Consider the following 7,023-nt stretch of genomic DNA (forward strand, 5'->3'; position numbering starts at 1 on the left):
CTCTCTCTCTCTCTCCTGTTGGTGGTAGTGGTTACTTACCCTTACTCTAAGGGTCAGGGCCGCCCATCCGCCTTTGAAGGCCAAAAAGGACAGTAATACACCATGTGAAAGACCCAAGAAATTTCCCTTGCCTGACTGCTACTAAGAGGAGCCATCATGGAGACGCCAGCTATCCCACCCGCTTAGCTGGCTGACTTCCAGAGTGCCCCCAAGTTAGGTAGTGATTTATAAAATCATCCTACTGTATGAATGTAACATAACTTCTCAATCCATTCAATTATAGTTGGACATTTGCCCTATTTCTACGTTCTTGTGATGGTGAAAAATGCCGCTATGAACATTGATGTACAAGTCTCTGTGCCTCAGTTCTCTTTTTCTTGGGGTATATTCTCGTTGTTGTTGTTGTTAATTATATGGATTAAATATGTTATTGGACATAAAGCTTTAAAGGAGTAGCTAGCATGGGCATAAAGTAGTCAATAAGTTTTGTATTATGTTTGTTATTTGCTATCAGATTGATTGTTTCATACTCATGCATTACGGAGTTGAACTGTCATGGATAATTATTAAAGAAGCTCTCTTAAGACCAATTCTTTTCTCTTGCTTCAGTAAGAAATCACAGCCTTTTTGAAAACAGCCGAATTATTTCATAAATATTAACTAGTCCTGTCAACACTCCAGTACTTTGCATATTTTGTTATACTATTTTGCCTTATCTTCTTTGGCTGCCCTCAGAAGTCTTCTGTTCAGCTCTTTTACTTCGGCATCTCTTTCCTTTATTTTGGTTTCTCCATGCCCTAATGCAATTTTCATTGTCTCTTCTGACATCCATTTTGATTTTTTCCCCTTTCTTTTCCTTCTTTGTAATGATCTGTTGCTCTTTTCTTGATAGATCCTATCTTTGATGTCCTCCCACAGTTCCTCTGGTCTCTTCAATCACCGGTGCTCAGTGTCATAAACCTGTTCTTGAGATGATTCTTAAATCCAACTGGGATAGACTCAAGGTCATAGTTTGGTTGCTGTAGACTAGTTTTAATTTTTCTTCAGCTTCACTTAAAACTTGTAAATGACTAATTGATGACACAACAGGCATCTGGTTTTAACTGCAGATATTGTGCTTCTACAAACACATTTTTCCTGAAAATACAGTCAACCTGTTTTCTGTGCAATCATAAGGTCTGATCCATGTGTAAAGTAATTGTGGTTTATTAAAAAGGTGAATGAATCATCGAGTGCACAAAATTCAATCATTCTATCTCTAAACTCATTTCTGTCACCAAGTGTATATTTTCCAACCACCATTCTTTCCTCATTGTTTCTAATTTCTGAATTCCAGTAAAGAATAATTATTAATGTCTTGATGGCATGTTTGGTCAATTTCAGACTAATAAAAGTTGGTTAAAACTCCCAATCTCCTCCTTTTTGGCTTTAGCTGTTAGTATCTATATTTGAATAATAGTCATATTAACAGGGCTTCCTAGTAAGTGTATGGATAGTATTTTATCACTCATAGTATTGTGTTTCATGATGGGTCATGAATCTGAATCCAGAGATCATAAAGGAATTGTGCATCTGAGGCACAGATGAAGCTGTTCATATTAAATTACCAACTCATACAGCTGGGTAAGCATTTGGTACTATGATGACCTGAGCCTTCAAATAGTCTGCTAATAATCTTAGAAGGATAAATTATAAAATCAATATCTATTTAAAATGTATGCTGAGCAAACAATTCAGGAAACCAGACCCTATGAAGAAGAATGTGGCGTCAAGATTGGAGGAAGACTTATCCACAACTTGCATTATGCAAATAATACAACATTGCTTGCTGAAAGTAGGGAGGATAAGAAACACTTGCTGTAGAATAACAAGAAGTACAATTTTAAGAAAAAAAAAAAAAGAAGTACAATTTTTTGTATTAATTACATTTCAACATCAAGGAAACAAAGGTCCTCACTACAGGAGCAACAGTCAACGTTACGATAGATGGAGAAAGGATCAGTGATTTCATCTTGCTTGGATCAACAATCAACACCTTTTTTTACCAATAGTCACGAAATCAGGATATGTGTTAGGGACTTCTTCAAAATACTGAAGAGCAATGATGGCAGTTTGAAGACTAAGGTGTGCTTAATTCAAACTGGTCTTCTCAGTCACCTGCAATGCATCAGAAAACTGGGCAATGAATAAGGATGAAAGAAGAATTGATGTCTTTGACTTGTGGGTCTTAAGAAGAATACTGAATATCCCACGAACTTCCAAGAAAACAAACAGGTATGTTTTGGGAAAAGTGTACCACAGCGCTCCTGGCAGGCAACAATAGTAAAGATTCATCTTTCATACTTTCAATGATAGTTCTATAAAGAAAGCAGTGTATTAGGGATGGATACCTTTTCCATACACTTTCATCTATTTTCTGAAGAAATAATTTGAAAAAAGGTGTCATCAGGATTGGAGGAAGACTCATCAAGAATTTGCATTATGCAGATGACACACCTTGTTCACTGAAACTGAGAAGGACTTGAAATGTTTACGGCAAAATTCAAATATTGAAGCCTTTAATATGGATTATTACGTCAAGTAAACCAAGATCTTCATCACTAAATCAGTAGGTAGTATCATAATAGACAGAAAAAGGATTGAGGTTGTTAATTATTTCATCTTGCTTTGATCCACAATCAATAGTCTTGGCACTAGCAGTCTGAAAAAACTGGCTTTTGAGGAACTCTTCAAAGTGCTGATGAGCAATGAAATCAGTTTAGAGACTAAGGAGAATCTTAACCAGGACATGATCTTCTCAATTGTGTGCTCTGCATCTACAATCTGCACAATGAAGAAGGATGACAGAAAAATAATCTATGCCTTGGAAGTGTGGCACTGAGGAAGAGTACTGCACTGCCAAGAGGACAAATAAGTCTCTACTAAAGAAGGTGAAACCCTCCTTTGAGGCAAGGATTTTTAAGCTCTGACTCAAATAATTTGGGCATGTTTCCAATCCTTGGAGAAGAACATCATGTTTGAAAGTGTAAAGGGTCAGCATAAAAGAGAAAGACTCTCAATAAAGTGAATAGACACAGTGACTGTGGCAATGAGATTAGGTGTGTGTATCTAAGACAGAGAAGTTGGCTTAAGTTAGGGCAGGATTTAAAGCAATTGTTTATAGGGTCACTATGAGATATAGTCAACTCAATGGAGAATAACTATAACAATTTTAGGAAGTTCTGTACCCTTTTGGAAAGGAGTTGTGTTGCCAACTTAAAGGAAGGTGATTCAAGCTCACCAGCTCCTTTGTAGGAGAAAGATGAGCAATCTCCCTCTGCACAGTTTATAGCTGTGTGGACCATAACAAACTGTGGCTGACTCTGAGAAGAATGGGAATCTCAAAACACTTGATCGTCAGAACAGAGCAAGGAAACACTGCATGGTTCAAAATTGGAAGGGCATATGCCAGGGATGTGTCCTGTCTCAATACCTCTTCAACCTGTATGCAGAGCAGAGTATCCGGGAGATTGGGTTCTATGAGGAGAAATGTGGGGTCAGGATTGATGGAAGATCTATCAACAATATACGTTATGCAGATGACACAACCCTGCTTGCTGAAACTGAGGAGGACCTGAAGTGCCTGCTTCAGAAGGTCAAGGACTGCAGCCTTCAATATGGATTGAGGCTCAGTGTGAAGAAGACAAAGATTCTCACCACTGACACATTGGCAGCATCAGGATGGATGGTGAAGAGATTGAGATTGTACACAGCTTCAGTTTGCTTGGCTCCACAGTCAACACTCTTGGCATCAGTAGCCAGGAAATTAAAAGATGTATTGTGATGGGAAAATCTGCTGTTAAGGACCATGCCAAAGTTCTGAATAGCAATGTTGTCTCTCTGGAGACTAAGGTGTGTCTGATACAAGCCATGGTCTTTGCAATCACTCGTTATGCATCAGAGAGTTGGACAATGACCAAGGAGGATCAAAGGAGAATTGATGCCTTTGAGCTGTGGTGCTGGAGAAGAGTGTTGAGCGTACCAAGGATTGCTAGGAAAACAAACAGATTCATCCTGGAGAGAGTTAAACTGGGCAGTTAAACTGGGAGACAAGGACTCTGAGGTTTCGTCTGACATACTTTGGACCTGTTGTAAGTAGGGACAGGTCCTTGGAGAGGAACATCATGCTTGGTAGGGTGGAGGGACAGCACAAGAGGTAGATTGATTCAGGGGCTGGGGTGGTCAGGATGGGTGCTTCGGAGGCAGTGCTATTGGCACAGGACAGAGCAAAGTTTAGGGCTGTTGTACATAGGGTTGCTATGAGTGGCAAGTGATTTGACAGCGCATAACAATAACAACAAAACCACCGAAGGGCCAGCTATAGATCAATTCTGACTCAATGTAATGTTGCGTTTTGTACTCTCGAGTTGGAACTGAACCATAACTGACCCACTGGCAGGTTTTTAGAGGCAGTTTAATCCCACAGGGGAAGATTGTCCATTCTTCCACCGAGTAGCTTGTGGATTACTAATGTGCACCTTCAGGATTGCAGGGCAGCTTCTTACTAATAGGTCACCAGAGGTCTGATGACAATAAGAGGGAGAATTACTTTGAAATATGTGAGTGGTAAACACTAATGTGCTTGAATACGAACACATTTTGGATGTTTGAGTCCACTTGGAGACCATTGAAAACCTGTATAGCAAGGAAACTCTGTTGGCCTTCTGGCAAGAAGCTGCACTGCAATCCCAGAGGTGCGAGGTTCGAATTCACTGTATGCTCTGCTGGATAGAGGGACAATCTCCTCCTGTACCAGTTAGACAGATCTGATTTGGTGGTACACACACACACACACACACACACACACACACACACACACACATGAACAAAAAGAAAGAGAGAAAGAAAACCTATATAGCAAGCACAGTTCTGCTGGGACAAACATGAGTCAGAATCTACTTTTTGTGGGATTTTTAGAATTGTCTCTGCCTTTTAAAGTAATTGATTAGTCTCTTTAATTTGATGTTCAGCTCTTGTTTTTTTCATTTGGACCACTTAGAGAAATGTATTTTTGAATACAAAATTCAAGATAAGTTAAGAACGCAACACTTGACTGACTATGCAACCAGAGCTCTTTGAAAAGTCAAAAGAAAGTATGTGTTCAACAATGATGAGAGAAATAGCTACTGCCCATCTGGCAAGAGTAGAAACTAAGTTCTAGTACTTGCCACATTCAAGTGTCACATAACCCCACCTAGGAACAATGCTGTAAAACCAATATGGCCACATGGCACTCAGTGTTAAAACCTTACTGAAAATCCTTATCTACTTCCCAAGAATCTGAAAAGTCTCAGAACTCGCCTTTGGGATATCTCACTAAGTTCCATTATGTCTTTCTCATTGCTGTTAAAATAATTTTCCTTTAAAGTAAGAGAAAGTACATGACAGTTATTTTTATTTTACCCAAATTCACACATTCAGCTATTTCAGAAATGTCTGATAAGCAAGATGTCCGGTATCATTGTCTCTCAAAAAATAATCTAAAAGGAAAATTTACCCTACAGCACCCCAAAATTATACTACCTAAAAGACAACTGAAGGGCGTGCATTTATCATAAAATAGTAATCAAGACTGCACCTTAAATCTTGCTATACTGCTCAGTGCAGCTTGTAATTATGAAAATTGCACCCTGTTGTGTTTTATTGATTAATAGTTTTTGGCTTAGACCCAAAAATTCATACATTTTATAATTTGCATACCAAAGCACATTCTTCTGTGGTAAGAAATGTAATACATTGCCCTAAATGTCTCAGTTCAAGTACATATTAGGGGTAATACAATTTGGATCCTGTACTTCTTAAGATTTAGTTAAATATATGCATTAAATGAAAAACATTTACATAGAATAGTTTGCATTTAATTTTTGAGGAGAATCAGCTTCTTGAATTGTTCTCTGGGGCCCAGAGTACTACAGTAAGAAGCAAATCCTCCCACCCTAAAAGTAAGTGCCTTCTTTTCTGAAATCTTCTTTGCTTTATCCCTTTAGAGGAAAAGAAAGAAAGAAGAAAGAAAAAAAAGAACAACCAGTAAATCTGAGGAAAACTAGGAATGAACTAAGTCTGCTGTAAAGTTTAAAGGGAGCCTATAACTCTCTCAAATTACAGTACCTTTCATCAGAACTTTAATTTATATTTGAGAATTAAACAAAGAGCCCTCCTTTCAAAAACTCAAGTTATTTTGCCACAGGCTCTGCATCATATAAATTTGTAGCAGTCATTGACAGCTGGTAGAAGTTTTGGGAAAACTTGCTTTTTATTGATGTAGCTATTTAAAAATACATTGACTCTATGTGATCAAAGGAAATCAGAGCATAGTTTAGATATTTATCACTACAGGGTCACTGTTTAGAAATCTGATCTTGTATACACTCAAGCACAATGCATATACATACACACTGGAACATAAACATACATATCTGGTTGCAAACTACCAGCATGATTCAGTCTCCTATTCTGAGATAGGGTTTGGGAACAAGTAGTGGATATAAAATGAGACCGTTTGATTAGTCTCACAGCTTAACACTGATTTGATGTCGGACTTGAACCTGCTCTGTCAGTGTTTGTATAATAATTTCAGAAGCATTTCTTTCTCTATTAATAATACATTTTTGTACTTTTTTAACCACTCTTTATTATGAGATAATCATATTTCTCTATCTTTTAACTCTAAATTCTTGAGTAAAATTCCATTGAGGATTTTTTCCCTTCCAAAGTAAGTGATTGAGCAGCCATGTATGTTTCTACAAATCATAAAAGAAAACATGTAGTTAAGGTAGGTACAACACAGTGGTATGATCACAACATCAAAACTGAGAGAAGGTGGTGTCAAGAGATAGAAAATAACATAGATGAATGGGATCTTCTAAGACTCAAATCCCTATGCATCCAAAAACTTCTCCAATAGGGTAAAAAGGGAAGCCACTGACTGGGAAAAAGTATTCGGTAATAACATATCAGATAAGGGACTTATATCCAGAATTTATG

The sequence above is a fragment of the Elephantulus edwardii genome, unplaced genomic scaffold (genome assembly GCF_000299155.1).
Source record: "Elephantulus edwardii isolate Elephantulus edwardi_28Jun2011 unplaced genomic scaffold, EleEdw1.0 scaffold00013, whole genome shotgun sequence".
NCBI lineage: Eukaryota > Metazoa > Chordata > Mammalia > Macroscelidea > Macroscelididae > Elephantulus > Elephantulus edwardii.